The sequence below is a fragment of the Coffea arabica genome, chromosome 5e (genome assembly GCF_036785885.1).
Source record: "Coffea arabica cultivar ET-39 chromosome 5e, Coffea Arabica ET-39 HiFi, whole genome shotgun sequence".
In the NCBI taxonomy this organism is placed as follows: Eukaryota; Viridiplantae; Streptophyta; class Magnoliopsida; order Gentianales; family Rubiaceae; genus Coffea; species Coffea arabica.
In genome coordinates this window covers 38,098,172-38,116,538 of record NC_092318.1, presented here as the reverse complement: position 1 = coordinate 38,116,538, position 18,367 = coordinate 38,098,172, and the positions used below count along the sequence as shown (strand labels likewise).

The window sequence follows — 18,367 nt, the reverse complement described above, 5'->3', positions numbered from 1 at the left end:
GAAAACTTTTTAATCCAAGACGCCGTATTCCATCATCAACCATATGTCAATATGTTGGTGCGAAATTTGCTTCTCTGGATCAGTATAGCATATCAAGGCAAGTAAATTGTCTAAAACAAAAGTTTCTGACAACCAATGCCTGTTTCGGGGTCTACTATTCCATTAGGATATTGTATATCTCGAAATTGCTCAGTGCTCATGTCAAAAGAAAGGATCTTGAAGCCAAAAGAATCAGTTGACAGTTTGCACCAATGGAAGCATCCATTAAATGAAACAGAGTAGCATGGGAAATATACAAGGTGCAGCAGGGCGTTGTCTGCATCGAGTTCTCTCCAAGAATTAGTACTGAGACTGCATATTTCAGCTTTGTACACAAAATAGGGGTGAGATTCAACAGGGCGATATATAATGCTGATAATCTTGTAATCGTCACTAGTTGGATCAAACCCAATCCCCAAATCACTGATCCAGCGCAAAAACCCTTGTGGGCAACCAAAGGGACGATGAGGGAGGGTACGAAACTCTCGAGTCACAGGATTATACAAATAAATCTCGTAAAAATCACTATTTAAAAGACAAATTATGCCATTACATATGCCGATTAAAAATATCTTGTAGTCAGTTAAATACGGAAATGGGGGCTTTTGATCAAAGAGCACCAAGCTTTGCTAACGCATCTGAAACGTAACAAACATTTCACGGGTAATCTCGCCAAGACCTGCACCAGGACGTCCTCTGGAAGAAGCTCCATTTCTCTGGTTGTTTGGTCATGAGATTGATAACAGAGCAGCAGAATGATCAAACTCAGGGTTGTGAAGACAAGGGTTCATCAAGGGCACTCCTCATTTGCAGCTTTTAAGTTGATAATTTGGCAAAACAAGATAAAAGAGGTGTGGCGATCTTGTCTAATTACATGCCAGGTTTCTTGTCTTTAACGTGTTTCCTTCTAACTTTTCTTTATTCCAAATTTATACTTTCACACAATAGAAATAATTTTCTTTGTAGTGCTGCTTAACTATTTAATTTATATTTTATCTTTCAAAAGATTTCAATTTTATACTCTCTTAATTTATAAAAGCCTTTTAATACTCCATAAAAAATTTTCATGTGTTAAGAGATTTTTTTTTTTGGGGCCCATCTAATATGTGGTGTGTGAGATTTTAATTTTGCATTATGTAATAATCAGCTTTTTTACAAAGTTTGAATATTTCTTTGAAAAGTCTAATGTTTTGACATCTGTAAAATCCTACTCAAGTCTTGATTATTGTATGATCTGATGTAGTTGTGCTACTTTTATGGCTCATCGGATGATCTTTCCCTTTTTTTTTTTTTGAATATTAATGATGAGATTTTTTTTGGTTAACTCATGCAGGAATACTGTTCCATACTATGAACATCTTTTAGAAGATGCTTGATGCAGCATAAGTGTTAGGTAAAACGTGGAATTTACTTTAGAAAAGAAAAAAGTAGGATATGATTGCAAGAATAGTATTATGAAGGCAATTATTACTATTGTATGAAAGGATAACCTTAAAACATGCTAAAAGTTACTAATTAAGTCGTTGATATTAGGGACTTTACCAACAATTGTGGGGAAAAAAAAGTTATAAGTTTGTATTAATGAATTTTGATTTTTGTGTGCCTATTATTACATACAAGCTGTTACGGTTATAACATTTGTCACCCCCCCCCCCCAAATTTTGGTTTTTTGATACTGTTCTCTAGTATTTTTATTTTTTTAATTTTTAATATCTCTTCCCTTCTTTTGTGCGAATGTGCTGGACTTATCTGAACATAGATTCATGTTACAAGAATTTTCTGCGCAGGTAGAAATACTCATGCCTAATCCATGTATCTCTACTGCACTGATCTTAGGAACACTTTGAATGTATCTCCTGTTCATATGTTTCAGGTCTTAATTTGGTACAAAAGATGGAAAAAGGAGGCAACAATGCTGGCGATTATCAACCTTTGTCCCCTCCACCACCTATTTTACCACCAAATATAATGCCTGAGAAGGCAGATAGGCCTAACTGTACCATAATCAGATTGCCAGGATTTGAAAAATCTGGGTGACCGATCGCTCAGCCCACGAACTACTTCAGAGTTTCTCTCAAGCATCCAAACGGATGGCTTTCATTTTCTGTGATAACATTTACTTTCTACGCCTATTTTCTTCTGCATCAAGTTCATTGTGTGACATTCTATGCAGCTTTTCATTAGTTATAGGAAGGGAAAGACAAGAAGAAATTAGGGGAAAATTTTGTGAATAAACTTTACCAGACCTGTTCCTCTGAGTAAGCTGGAAAAAGATACCAAAATGATGGAGATAAATGCTCTGTATTATTTAGGGCCCCTGCTTAACATCAACTAAGTGTTCACATGGTTCTCACGAAGTCCAAGGTAAAACCTTGCGTGGTATTTTAGTTGAGTGTATTTTCACTTGACAAGATTCATTATATGAATTCACTCTTAATAGAAGCAACTTTGGACTTTGATGAGTAGTCCTTTCGAGACAGGGGGTTCTAGTGAATCAGGTAAAAGAGCAAAATAGTCTCTACAGTGAAGACCTCTTAATGTAGGGATCAGTCATGCTGCCAAAATACCCTTGAATTCCATTTCTCTTGCCCTTTAAGGAGCTGAACCAAAAAGGTTTAAGATGCATATTGTGTTCAGACTACCAGCTGCCAATTTGTAATAACGGAAACTTCTTTGTTTCGCTTAGCTTAAGAAGTTGCTCTTTCATCAAAACTCAACAATTTAGGGCATCGGCGCTGGGGTTGCCTTGCAGTCAAGCAGTCATTCTTTCATCATGATTTGTGGTTCTTTATTGATGTTGGAGGGGATGTTAGTTACTTGTTCTCGAGGATTCTACTCAAAATTTTGGCCTACTCATGAAGGCTCATCCTTGAATATGCATATAACTCAACTTGGCCCATAGATGTACCTCAACAAGCTTCATTAAAAGGCTTTTATGTGTTCATCAGTCACGATCTTGACACCAAGGCCTGTTATTTAGCTTCTACTAGCAGACCTAAATGCAAAAGAAATTTGTTTTATTGATTTGGTGGTAGAGCATTCCAATCACATATCATATCATAGTCTTTTTGGATGTAATTGTATTGCAACTAAAAATCTATAGACAAAAAACATGTTAAAGAGCGTCAGGGTAAACTGGTAAAGGCAACATATAGGAACATGGAATTCAAGATCATAACTTGATGTGAAAAAGCCTTGAAATTAGCAATGGTAAATTTTTACCACAGAGCTGAATGCATTTATACTTGAATCACATCCACATATTTCAGTATGAAACGTATCTATACACAAAGAAGCACTTACTTTTCATCCTTAGCAGGCAAAACTTCTGATCATGATACTTCTATGGTTTGACTTTTATATGAAAGTGAAAAGTGAAACTGGTCAACATGATGGAGGGTGGACTGTAGAGGTAACTGTTGATGAATATTTCATAAAACACTAACCTTTATTTGTCTGCATACATGGCATGCCTTTATTTTGAGAAGCCTAAAGAATCAAACTATCTACCTTTAGTGGGTATATGGATTTTCTTTTTCCTGATTTCTCTTCCAACATCCCTTTACCATCCTTTCAGTAGATGTATGCCTTTCCTAATCTCCCTAAAGAACTTGATTAAATACCTTTTCTTGATTACAGCTGTGTTCTCTTGTCTCTCTTCAAGGATACACAAAAGACTTTATCATCAATGCAAAGGGCATCTCTTGTTGAAAAGTCGAGGCAGAAGCCTTCAAAGAGGAATTGAGTGTTACCAATGTAACCTGATGCTGGTTTATTGCTTCCTTATTATTGCCAGTTAACATCTTCCTTGAAACTTTTGAGGCTAAAGAAAAATAACAGTATGTTGATGATCCTGTAGCAGAATGTTGATGATCCTATCCACTCTGCTTTTGGTATCTGCATCTCGAAACAGCTTACTCAGGTTGATGGCCTTGTCCTCAAGGCACCAAAGGTGATGTTTCATTTTTGTTTAAATAATTCCGTTGTGTGAATTATGATATGCTTGATTTCATGTGTAGTCTTTTTTCAGTTATACTTGCAAGATATAGTTAAAGTTTGTTAACAATGAGGATTGCTTCCCATAGAATGGCCAAGGTCTAACTTCAACAAGGTATTATCATTTTTGTACATGTTAAAACCATAAACTTAGAACATGTGGCTCTTGCAAGTTGCAAATGCAAGGATCAGGATAGCTAAATCTAAATGGTGCTGCCTTAGCGAAAAGACATTTCTGTGTTTGATCTCATTACCTTCTTTCCCCTCTGAGCAAAATTACTTTTACCGTGGGAATTGGGATGTGAAAGCAGGACAGAAAAAGAAGGTAGATTGGGTGATGCTAATTCATCATGTTCTTATTCTTTTCTTTTCTTGTTTTTTTTTTTGTGTTTTTATCTAGAACGGTAGAAGTTTATTTCTGAAGTAGTTACTAATACATTTTTCTTCTTGTAAAGAATCTAGTACATCCTACCAAGACGGAAGGTTAGGGAGCTTATCTACTGTGGAGGAATCAAGAGGCATTGTATGTTAAAGGGCATTCTGGCGTCCCATCACTTTAATCTGTCATAAACATGTCCTGCAACCTTTTTTATTCAGCATATTGACAACCAAGCTTACTGATAGAAGAAGAAGTTCAAAACCATCAAAGGTTGAACCCTGCAGAACAACCTAACAGGATATTGGAACAGATTATGTTCAAGCTTCCTGTTCCTGCTCAATTTCTACTATCTGTGCTGCTAAAGGGGAAAATTCTCACACATAAGGGACAAAACTCATGCATTCAAAGTTCCTGGGGTAATATGAAAAACCTTGTACTGATTAAATTCTCTTTAGACGGTCAAGGCCCTAGGAAAAAAAAGGAATTTCACTGATGTTTGTATCGCTACCCAAAACTTGTCCCGACCAAGATCAATGGCGGAATACCTCACAAATGTGCTGCTTAGAATTAATATTATGGTAACTGTTTCAACAAAAAACTCAAGATATAGAATTTGATTATTAAATTTTCTTCAGTATCATTTATTTAGTAATCTTATTTCATAGTTTGTGATCAACTCGATTTCAATAGAGCAACCCTCGCATGTCCCTTTTATCAAGGATACTCCAACAATGGTCTTGGAGATGGGTGTCTCATGGATCTCCTGGCAATCAGATGTTCCATGATATCTATAGCTGCAGCAATTATGCTACTCAGATAATTATATCCTGCATGTGCAAATTTTGTTTGTGATGCTTAATTTTCCATTTCCCTCGTGTTATATACTCCAAGTCGTTGGATCTAGATATTGGCCAGTAATATCAAGATATAGAGCAGCTATTTGTATGCAACCAACAAGGGTGGAAATTGTAAATATTCATACAAACCTTTAGTCACAGTGAACACCTTTTCTGTTCTTATGAGCGTTTACATGGTAGGTGAACATTTAGTCACAGTCATACATGGCCACCTGATAAACTATGGGTGAACAATTTGTCAGTTTGTATGATCATCAAATGGTATGTGACAGTTTCTGCTTGAAATCTCTTCAGCTTTGCTTTCTTATTTCAGAATATGGATGATCTCCACCTTTGGCACTAGCTTTGCTTTTCTTAATAAAGTCATCAACAAGTACAAGAAAGATGATTGGTTTTGCTTTGTGCAACTACTCCACCCTGCCTAGATGTGCCGCCAGCCCGAGAGACGCGAGGCACTGACACGCGTGCCAATCATTCACATTTACAGCAAGAGTGTAATATTTTATTACTGTTCAAATGAATGCCATGCATAATAATTATGTATCTATTATGAAATTTTACAAGTAATTCTTTTCACGTAGAGTTACAAAGTATTCAAAATGTGTTACATTGTTTTAAACCATCCGTGCCCTAAATATGTTGCACTGCACTACAAGTGCTACATAACACCCCTTGCCTTGGCACAGAATGGACGTTTCCAAGTTACCACTTACCATGACAGCTCAAGAATGGACGTTTCCAAGTTGACTTCTACCAATGTCAAGATTGAGTTCATCTGGTCAAATGCTATTCTAAGCCTCAAATGATTGCCTAGTCACTTCTTTGATTTAGAGAATTCTGGTTGTTGACACAGAATCTCAAGTTTGACACGTCATGAAAATACAAAGGTGGATTTTTTCCCTTCCTTGTGAATATGTCATAGGGTGTAAGAACATCTGAAGGAAGCCTGGAAATGTTCCTCTTGAGACTAGTGAAATTCATCGCAAATTAACAGGTTAGCCCGCCCACTGTCATGTCTCGCTTAATGAGCTTGTTTTCTCCCCTGCTGACTTAAAATACTTCATCCTCTGTCTCACATGAGCAAGATTCAGCCTCTTCTTTCCGGCTAAAGTTCTGCGCCTAGTTCAGCTTATCAAAGATTAAACCTTTTTATTTTTAAAAATAAATATTGTAGTTTTACTCAAAACATAAATCGAAAGATTTTTTGATTCACTTTCTGATTAGAATTTAAAAACATTACTGTTAAAATTTTAAAGTTCACCTGAAAAATCATCATATTTAACAACAGATAATAAGTATGAATTTCTAAAATTAAGAAAGTGAACCATCTTTATCTTTGTTTCAATCGTACATATGTCATATAGAGTAGAGTAGCATTTTCTTTCCGTGCTTTTTACAGCCAAATTATTATGCGCACAAGTAACCCTACCCTCGTACAATCCGCAATTGAATATACTACCAACCCAATCGCAACTACATTTTCATTGGCGGTTTATCTACTTTATATGTAAAAATAATAATACATGCTGGTTGAACGAATTCTTCCTAAGATCCTTCTGTTGTAACATATTCTTGCATTTAATTAGTAATTAATTTAACTAATTAAATTAATGTAATTATATTAACATAATCTTTTCCTACAGTCCTCCCACTATTTTATCCTCCACCCCAAAATACAATCCCTATTACAAAATCTCTCAGCTGATTGAAGTTCAAATTAGCTTGGAGAAAGAAATTGAAAGACAGTACAGTGAAAAAATAACCAAAAAAATATAAATAAAGAGCAAACGAAGCCTCAGATAGTCTATCTAACATCAAGTAATGATTCAGCCGGTAATTCCAGATATTTATAAAATTAATTCCTCATAGGCTTCAACTAATTAACCCAAAAAAAAAAAAGAAACCTCCAAAATCAGTAAGATTTAAAAAAAAAAAAAAAGGACAAACAATTTTCCAGAATCTTAAATAGTAAAATGTAATCGCACAAAACGGCTCCGTGGATGAATAAAACAAAAATCAATCCACAGATTCCTATCAAAATGCGAAATATTCAAAAAAAAATTAATTTCGGTCTGATCATAGCATTTCCGGTCATTGTCTTTATCCGGCTACCGGAAACGTGGCATCAAACCTTTTCTCATAAAAATTAGCAAAAAAAAAAGCTAAAATCAAAATTAAAACCTAATTACTAGCTAATTAATTACCTCAGAGACCCGTTTCAAATCAACCACGCAGCGAAAGAGGGAGAGGGTGAAATCGGACTTGCAAAACCCGACCAATTAAACAAAACAAAAATTGCAACACATGCAAAGATTGCCCTGACATCGGTGGATGGGAAAAGCGTGTCCGCCGCTCTCTCTATCGGCTGCGTTTTTTAAAAGTGTCATACGGCACTTCCTATTCCTGGGATTTCTTCCTCATCGGCCAGCAATTCAGCATCAAATATGAAAATTTTGTGAAAAAAAGGAAAAAAAAAAAGGAAGAAGAAGCTAATTGAAATGGTTGTTCTGGAGAAGGAAGGCGGAGAGGGAGATTATATAGAGGAATGGTATCTATAAGGTCAAAACCCTAATAACCTAATTCTTTTTTTTTATTTTGTAAAACCCTAGTGGTGATTATTTGTGTCCGGGCCGGCTGGGCATTCATTTTGTTGGTGTAAAATGGATTTCTGAGGCCCAATTTATTTGGGCTTTCCTCTGCCCTTTCTTTTCCTTTTTTTTTCCTCCTTTGAAGCTGTGTTTCCTTTGCCTTTGGGCATTTTTTCTGATGTTAATTGTTTCTAGGGATAATTTCAGAAACCTCCCCTGAGGTTTCATGAAATATCACCTAGCCCTCCTGAACTTTTCAAAATCTCACTTAACACTCTTGAAGTGATAGTAGGGTCATATGCTAATATCAAAGGTGATGAATTATCAATAATACCCTCATATTTAAAATTTCTAAACTTGTTTTTCTTTCTCAAAATGTCAATGAAATATAGGATTTAATCAATGAAATATTCAGCGCATTTGGAGAAAAATAGCTGCATGTTCTTTTTTCCCCCTTTTTTTTGTGTTTCACAACTTTATTTATTTATTTAGTTATTTGATCCTCTTCATGTAGAGCGCAAGACAAATAAAGTAACTAAAAGTCCGAACTGCAGTTTTTCAAATTCTGAGTTTTTTATAATAAAATTTTCATATTTCATACTCATAAAAAAGTCGGTCTATTTTGAGTAAATTCTCTGTATGATATTGAAGTTGAATTTCATCTATTGCTGAGTTTTTTTGGCTCAAATGTATGCTTTTTACATGTTAATTGCCTTCAATGCTATGGAGGGTTTTATTTATAGAAATGGTTTTAAAAAAATATTTGCTTTTACTGTCTCTTTCTACTATAGAAATGACTATTGGCTGTAACATAAAATCTTATTAATTTTCATCTCCTCACTTTTAAGATGGTTCTAATTTAGTACTTTTTTTCCTTGGTTTGTAAAATATTCATTTTTCTATAGGCTAAGGGTATTAAAGGTACTAAAATAATCTCTCTCCTCAAACATGAATTTTTTAATATTGCTTTTGGTTAGAAGGGTGATAATGTTACCAAAATGTCAATTCGAGGGGTGCTAAGTGAGATTTTGAAAACCTCAAGGGAGCTAGATGATATTTCATGAAACCTTAGGGGAGGTTTCTGAAATTATCCCTTGTTTCTAAGGGTTAATTACAATTAGTTCCTGTAAGGTTTATTCTGCATCTTACTTTACCCTCTAGCCATTTCTTGTTGCAGCTTAACCTCTTTTACCCCCTAATTTTTCCTCCATGCTACTTAACGCCTCGTGCGACAAAATTAGCCCTTTATTCATATGATTTTTCATTTTCTATTGCTTTCGTCTTTCCTTTTTGACTTTCCCTTTTATTTTTCTCCTTTCTCTTTTCTTTTTCTCCTTTCTCTTCCAACCAAAAAATTCATTCCCAATGATTAGGCCTAATTTTTTTTTTTTTGCGAAAAACCAAAAGCAAAGAAAATTCACATTATTTAATGACCACGTAGCAGTTAATATTAATGTAATTTCTTTTGTCTCACATGGCATTATGTGAAAGATTAGGTGGTAAAATGAGAATCAATGTATTGTAATTGGCCCTTCTATTACCATGAATTGGCAGTTTAACAAAACAATGAGAAATTTTGAAAATACACAAGAAATGACAAAAGGTTAGCATTACTAAATCAATTTTTTTCTTATTGGATAGATAAGTTTTTAGCCTATCTAATATAATCTAATTTAATCCCTCAAGTATTATAAAAAGAGAAGGGGAGATACTGTAGCAGCCCCGGTGGTTGCCACATAGCTCCCCTTCTTTTTGACAAGTGGCATGCTCCTTTTAAGGAAGGTGATTTAATTTCATTTCTTTTTTCTTTTTCGTTATTTTTTCTCTTATTTTATCCTTCTTTTTTGACCAAGACAAAAACCTACACAAATCCTACTGTACCGCCGCTTCATCCCTCCCACCCTTTACCTCTTTACCTGCTTCCGCGCTTTACACCTTTCTCTTTCAATGTTCTTTTTCTAAATGAGGCGAATTTACTAACATAGCTCATATTGTTAATTTTCTTTCTAAAATTTTGCCAATGTATTCCTATTTATACTTTTCACTGAAATATTTTATGTTAAATGATGCTTTTAGACTCGAGTTGAATGAGTTATTTTTTTCTAATGATATTGACAAAATTTTTCATGCTATTATTATATTTTCAAAGAAGGACATGTGAAGGTGTATGTATGTGTTAGAATTAATTTTACAAAAAAAATTTCACGCTTTCTTTTTTCAGTTAATTTTTAACTTATCACTGTCTTATTTTTGGGCTAATGTTTCGAATTAGCAATGCTAAACAGAAACACTATCATGTTGAATCTATATTTGCCATACATTTAATTCTTATATTGCTGCTATTTTTCTAAATAAAAATATAATTATATATATTTTAAACAATATTTTAGATGGGCCCAAGCTGTGCCTTGCACAGTGTGGTTTTCCTAGTCTAATATGTATTTTAATTTTCTGTTTACTTCCCTATATACTAGGTTGCTGAGTTGTCCTATTTAATATTCTGCCAAGTGGATGCCACATCTTTTGTCTCGTGTACATATTCCATAATTTATTTGGTGAGCTTTGAGTTGTTTTACTTTTTGTTACAACAATCAATCTAGTCCTTTTCCACGCATATCTTTTCCATAATTTCCGTAGGAATTGTGTATAAATTTCAAAATACATTTGTCCTTCTTATCGTTATGACTTAATATGACTTATATAGTTTCCAAATTTTGAATGCCGTAAAGATACAATCATTCATTAATCTCCATTAGGGGCGAAGCCTGCGCGACGCGCAGGAGTGAATACCCGTATTATAATTTGTTAAGTATCAAGAGGTTAAGAAAGTAAAAAATACTATCAATATTGGTAAGAAAGTGAGAAAATATAGTGATTTTTAAATACACAAATAAAATCAAGGAAAACATGACGATCACGGAAGTTGCGGACAACTTATGACCACACATTGCATTAGTTAGCCAACTTGCAACTTGTATCTCCGGTGGCATAACATAATTGCTCAAAAAACCACTTAATTCTTTTACTCTTAAACAATGGGTCCCCTCTAATTCTCCTTTGTCACAACTCGGAAGAGCAAGCACTAAATTGTATTTGGGAGATCACGGCGTTGTGATAAAATATATGTTATATAGATATAGTAATAAAAAGTATTCATTTCTCAATCTCATTTTTCTTATACAATAAAAAATGAAAATTAGCTTTTATGTGATTTTGTTATAAATGTTTATGCAACAAAATTCTAGAAATTCTAAATTACAAGTAAATGCAATCTCAAAATATTTAAAAGCACTAAAAGTGACATTTTTCATAGGCAAAAGCTAGATGTAGGGTGGCGCAATGAAATTTGTCAAAATTTGAAAACCAACCACAGAAAGACATTTGAAGAAAAGTGTCCAAATCTATTGGTCTTAAATGGACTTTTTGGACTGAGAAAGGAATGAAACGTTTAAAACTTGAAATTACGAAATGGCATTAGAATATGAATAAATACTCTCTAAACTTTGAGTTTTCTTAAATATTTGATATTTTTTTTTAGTAATTTTTTAAATTCTGAATTGGCTTTTTTTTTTTTCCTTTTTTTAGTGTAATTGTGAAATGGCTGGATGATTCACTAATAAAAATTTATTTTTTTGGTAATTTTTAAATTTAAGATTTAAAAACAATTATCATTTACCATTAAAAATATCTCTACAAAGTTTTTACTTTTCGATAGATCTTTTAACATTGTCAATGGTTATTTTCCTCTCAATGACGTTTTGTCTAATAGCTGATTGGGTGGCACAATGATATTTCGTCTGATAATAGATTATTTTCCTAAAACTGTGATAGGTGGCACAATGACATTTCATATGATAACTTAAGTTGCAAATGGCAATTACAGAATGACGTTTGAAAAAAAAAAAATCTCAAGACCTCGTGGGCCTTAAATGTTCTTTTTTTGACCGAATGAATCACCATGAAGGTTTTATAAAAGGTTGCGGTCGTTTTGTTTTCTATGTTCGAAGATGAATGGCCATCAATAGCTAGTTTTAGGTTAAAACTAATAATGGATTCTTTTAAAAATTATAATATTAGAAGGCTCTTATAGAAATATTAAAATAGTAGTAGTATTACCTGTTATAATAGGTATTTGTAACTCTAAATGTCACAGACCTTTGTGATGGTACTGCTATTCATAGATTCAAATACACTAATTAGTTTAAGTGGAGAACCACTAGCTCTTGGGTTGGTGGCCACTACCAAGCCCAAGCCCAAGCCCTTAAGGCTTTGGTGGGGTGGGAGGCAAGGGTTCAAATCCTTGCCTCCCACCAAAATGCCACTCTTGTGACTCTGCTTCAAATCCAGACAGGTGCGTAGTGCATCCGTCTACGCACCCGTCTGGTCCGATGGTGGTTCTGTCCCCAGCAGTCCCCATAGGCTCAGTTGAGCCTCCCCGTAGATAGAGTAGGGGTAGGAGTAAGGATGACAATTGACAAAAAAAAAAAAAAAAAATTAGTTTACGTGGAGAAATGTAAAAGTAACCAAATGGTCATTTTATCACATAATCATAAGTCAGTAGGAATTTTTACAAAATTTACTGTGAAATCATTTATAAAAAAAAAAAAATGAATCACTTTCATCCTTGCAATTGTAATGATTAGAAAGAAAATCAAACAACTCATTGTGAATCCTTTATTCTAAGATTGAACTATTTCTGATTGTAAATTGTTTCCCCTGAAGTAATCAACAAACAAGAGCCCCTAGCCATAAAACTATCATATGCTTAGATATTTAGGAATGTTTGGTGTGTTTTTGTTAATTAGTGCCTATTTATATATCCCCTTATCACTGCTAAAGCATTTTTCACTACACCTCTTATTTACAAGCCTCCATATGTCATACTGATCAAAGCAAAGGTTGTGCTAAGCTAATGAACAAAATTTTTATAAACACACAACTAATAGATGGACAAGCATTCCAACAAATTCAAGAAAAGGTGCTGATAAACTAATCAACAAACCTTGAATCCCAACAGAATAGAAACTATTTGTTCCATGTAAAAAACATTTATTAGAAATTTTACAAACATTAATGCACGTCCAAGTAACTCTCCCCAATAAACATGTACTAATTGAGAATGAAGTTGAGGCTTTATCTTGAGCACAAAGTTCTGTAAGCAGGTAACTTTTTCTCACCCTTCAACCACCTACAACCATAGGAATCAAAGTTTAAGAACACGTTTACAAGATGTAAAAAGGCACAAAAACAATCTATTGCATCACAAAATATTCAAATTCATAGCCTAGCTAACAAGAGCAAATTGCAGAAGGAATTCACCATGCCTATTGAACCAACTGAAGTTAAAAAAAGTACAGAAACAGACAGTGGAAAGAGAAATGCCTGACCCAACACCTGAAAAAAGCATGAAACCCAGCCCCTTGAGCCAACATTCTTTAATGTCCAAGTGCCCCATGATTGCCAGGAAGCTCAAGAGTATTGCAGTGCTTCTTGTAACGGAATGACAATCATTGCTCATACTCTTTACATCCCGTTGCAATCCTCATCAGTTACCAGAAGAGCAAGGATTCAACAAGAGTTCTTGCCAAGAGTGCCATTTATTGAAACCACTAATCAAAGCTCCAGTACTTTCTTAAATGGCATGAAAACCCTCTCAAACATAGCTCCCTCGCTAATTTGAGTTCTTCGCATTCTTCATTGAAAGACAATTCCCATTCTTTTCGTCTAGCTCTTCCTGCATGTTCTCAAAAGATATTTTCCCTCTTTTGTCTTAATAACATTTCCCCTCCATCTTAATTTCTTTTCCCCTATTTGTATTGTATTAATTACAGCTCTTCCGCCAAGTCCCGACCGGTCTTCGTCACCCACATTTAAAAGGGTATTATCGACATAACATACCAACACACACATGATCAAGTTGTACACAACGCTTAACCATTTGCATTATACTTTTTCTCTTTCATTTTTATCCTTCCAGATGTCAGATGAAATTTTCTCAAAAAACAGCTGCAAAGGGCCTTTTATATATGTATAGGATATACTTAATGCATTTAATTTTTCAAATTCATTAGTCCATCTTATCAAATTTTGATTGACATAAAGATACAACCATACACTCTGCCTAACTTATGTCATAAATAATTACTAAACAGATTATTGTTATTAATTGGATCGATTGTGCACCAAATCTACCTAACATATGCTTAACATAAGCCTGCAGTCTTTTCATTATGACTTTCTTTCACTATATCAACCAACACACACCCACCTAATATAAGTAGGATTAATCTTTCCTACACTGACAGTGTATACACTATCAGCGTTGGATGAATGATAACTATGCAAAATTTAAATTTGAAATTCAATTTTTGCACACATGTCATGAATCAAACGGTGATTGTGTATACATCGTCAGTGTATATAAGATTTACTCATATAAGTATACCATAAAAAATTTAGTGCCACTTAATTAATTCAGATGCTCAATTTTTGGTTATTAAACGGTCTGAATATGTTAAAATTTGAATCCATTAAGTTTAAGTGTTGAACTGGTTATCAAATAGCTAGGGCCTTATTTAGGTTTATATAATTGGATTAATTATGCATCAAATCTGCCTAATGTGTGTTTAACACCTCTCAATTATACTAATTAGGGCTTATAGATTATAAATGGATTTTTCTAACGGGTGCAGACACTTGTTAACATACCTAATATTCACCTAATATACCATATATATATATATATATATACATACATACTAACAATTTTTACCCTCCATTCCCTTATACTTTCCCTACATAATGTTGCCTACTCTCTCTTGTATTTATTTACTTTTCCTAATTAATCTTACATTTATGAAATCTTAACGAGCACCCGTTAGACAGACCCATTATAAATAAACATATATATATATATATATATATATATATATATATATATATATATATATATATTGACACTTATTATATTACTCTATTTTCTCTATCCTACACTTCAACCCCCAAGATAAAATTTTTTTCCAAATTAGTATCCATTGAGGCATGCCAATGGGTAGAGTTTGGATTGGATTCTTTTGATTCAAATCCAAATCCATTAAATTTAATTAGACCCAAATCCAAACTCAAAGCCAAACCCTTATGGGTCTGAAAAATAAATTCAGACCCAGAACCTCATGGGTTTGGATATTCAATAGATCTCCATGAATATTTTTCTAAACATACAATGAAGAACTAAAGTAAAAATATTTTGGAAATATATAGAGTTCAAAAATAACATACATATCATCCAATTTTTATTTTCAAATAGTAAAATTAACGTCCATGATGTTGAATGTAATATTATGAACACAAAGAAAGAACTATTATCAACTAAAAGTATTTATTTTCATAACTTCATTTGCATCTATATTCAATCTTCTATTTGTTTGCTTTTATTTTTTTTCTCTTTTTCCTGAAAATATTTGTACTAATTACAATGACATAGAATATTAGATTATTTTATAAATTTACTATCATGTATGTGTGTGTATAATTTATATAATTTAAACTAGATAAAATCTAGTTTAGATCTAAATTTGATTTTGAATGATAGAAAATCAAATCCTACCCAGATTTATGACTCTTTTGCAAGGTCTAGATCTGGGTAGAATTTAAGTTTGATAAATTAAATCCAAATCTTACCCAAATATACTGGATTTGAGGTGGACTTAGGTAAGATTCGACCATTGACATGCCTACATCCATTCATTATATTGGTTTCTTAATATGTATTGAAAGCCTAATTTTGTTTTCTTTGCAGATAACCGTAACCTAAAAACAACAATGATATACACTAGGTAACCTAAAAGCAAAAATGACGTGACTAGAGTTTGCTTGATTTGTATCATCCCTAATGTTAACTTAATAACAAATGACGGTAACTAGAGTTTGCTTGATTGAGGTATTTATCATTCCAATTCTGTATTTCATTTGTTCTTATAAATTTGTTTCCATAATCAGTAAAAAAATATTCATTGCGTATTAACTCTCGGGAATATCTTATAAGTGGACAATTTGTAATTGCCTTAGTACCGATAGAAAAAAATAAAAGATTTATCTGATAGTAATATTTTCTTGACAGGTGCTTCTGATTAATTTGATTTTAGTTAACATTAAGATAATAAATAGTGATTTGACAGAAGAGCCATTCAATTTATGTAAGTCGTGTGCATGAATGAGCAATGTCAGTCATTGTTCCAATAATTAGAAGCACAATTAGATCAACCAAGTCATCATATATTTTTTCCATTTTCATGTTTCATCTATGTTTTGTGATAGACTTTTAATTGAATTTTAACGCACATGGAAATGAAAAAAACTACAGCTTAATAGCATTATATGAAATGTCTCTTTGTAATGCGAATTCAACAAGTAAAATGTCAATAAAATATTTCTTGATTTTTTGATGAAACCTTTTTGCCTTCTTTTAACAAATACAATTGTAGAAAGAATATATGAGTGGATGAGTATTAGCTGATGTCGATGTTAATTACTTTAATATTCCCACTAAATCAACTTGTATGTGCATTTTCTAATAATTTTACACAATCTAAATATTTTCCTAAGATTACTTTGTTGTTTCCTGAGTTTCTTGTGCATCTTCTAAAAGAAAATGTGACTCTTTTTTTTTTTGGGAAAGAAAACTCATTATAGTTCTTTTTACTTGATTTTCTTTTGCATTAGACTTTAATCCACATAGAAATATGAACAATTTTAAATTGGCACACTCATAATTTATATGACTTTGTAAGAATAACTTGATTTCATTTCCTATATTTCTTCAGAAGAGTTTGACATAGCTTTGATGTTGTGAATACACATCAGAATTTTTGTCTACTTGCATGTGGACAGTGTCATTGTTGCAAGGCATGAATTAAGTTTCTTTATTTTAGATTGATATAGTTATATGGTCATCAATTGGCACATCTTTCGAGAATTAAGTTTCTTCAGTTTAATTTATTATTTATTGATAAGAGTATATTTTACGTATTTTTAGTGTGCTTTATTAATTAGTTTTGGTGTGTTTTATTTAGTTTTATAAATAATTAACTAAGATTCTAGTGAAAATATGTATTTTGTGGTTAAAGTGTGAAAATTGCAATTCTATTGATTTTTATGGTAAAAACTTCATATTTTGTAGGTTTAATGATTCAATCATCAAATGAAGTGCATTGAGAAGATATTTGGATGATTGAAAATGGATTAAAGTGGTGAAAATAAAATATGAAGTGTAAAAGGAGAAATGCAATTTGAATCAAGAAAAGTCAGCTTTGACAACTCTGACACATTTTGGTATTTTAACTATATCTGGAGCTACACAGATTGGATTGAGGTGATCTTTATACCATTTTGAAGCTAAGAGACGTATCTACATTTGATATGAAGACATCAAAGTCCAATTCAGCCATTTTCATAGTCCAAAAGTTGAAATATCGAAATTCAACTCAGCTGAGAAATGCAATTTGAGAACAAAAGAATCAAACAAAAGTCAGCTTTGGCATCTGTTGGTATTTTGGCTATATCTTGGGCTACATACATTGGATTGAGATGATATTTATACCATTTTGAAGCTAAGAGATAGATCTACATTTTGTATGAGACATAAAAGTCCAATTCGGCTGTTTTTCTGGTCAAAATATTGAAATACAGAAGTAAAAGTCTACTGCTGAGAGCTGAAAACACGGAATTGATCAGTCAGTGGTATTTTTATCATATCTTGGTCCTCAGAACTCCAAATTGGATGATTCGTGAAGCATTGGATAGCTATTTCAATGGACTACAATTTCTATGTTTTGAACAAGGGCCAATTCATCCGTAATCATAGAGAAAATAGTAGTTGAAGTATCCAGATTCTGGTCAGAAATAGTTGCTCTCCACTGGTACAACCTGTTTTCTCCTTCAATAATTCACAGCTATGGATGAACGTATGATAACCAATTAGCAGCTGTAAAAATGATGTTTCAAACCTCATTTCCTGATTGCATTCACCTATATATAGCCATGGACTTGCAAGATTCAAAATAACTTGGGAGAAGGCTAGAGAAACTCACCAGAAATGTAGTTTTCACTAGAGTTTCCTTAGTTCATTAGTATAGAATAGGTAGAGTAGTTTATCAATCTTGTATTTGTAGTTAGATTTGGATGAAGATTGGAGGAGCAAAGATGAAGAGGTCGATCTCATGTGAAAAGGGTGATATCTCTTCTACTACTTTTTCTCTTGTATTGGATTTCATGTTTAATTATAATACAAGTTGGCTTTGTGTTTTTATTATGTTTAGTTAAAGTTTATGCCTAGAGTATGGATGAACTTTCTATATTTTGTTAGTGATGTTTATTTGGTTATTTGGTGATATTATTTTGAGCAAGTTATTTATCACTTTTGGTTATCTAATCATAATTAACTGGTCATTAATTATGATAATCTTAAGGTGTTAAATTTGCAATAAAAATTGGAATTTAATACTAGTTCA

General features: G+C 33.0%; 3 non-coding genes across 3 annotated transcripts; all 3 read right to left on the bottom strand.

Moving 5' to 3' along the window:
- Positions 1–7,058: 7,058 nt before the first annotated feature.
- Positions 7,059–7,144, bottom strand: LOC113688674 (small nucleolar RNA snoR77Y). The gene has a single exon (XR_003448039.1). It is a non-coding gene; the product is annotated as a small nucleolar RNA snoR77Y (small nucleolar RNA).
- A 98-nt stretch (positions 7,145–7,242) lies between these two features.
- Positions 7,243–7,403, bottom strand: LOC113688680 (small nucleolar RNA snoR2/U65). The gene has a single exon (XR_003448044.1). It is a non-coding gene; the product is annotated as a small nucleolar RNA snoR2/U65 (small nucleolar RNA).
- Positions 7,404–7,632: 229 nt separating this feature from the next.
- Positions 7,633–7,697, bottom strand: LOC113688681 (small nucleolar RNA U49). The gene has a single exon (XR_003448045.1). It is a non-coding gene; the product is annotated as a small nucleolar RNA U49 (small nucleolar RNA).
- Between the last annotated feature and the right edge of the window lie 10,670 nt (positions 7,698–18,367).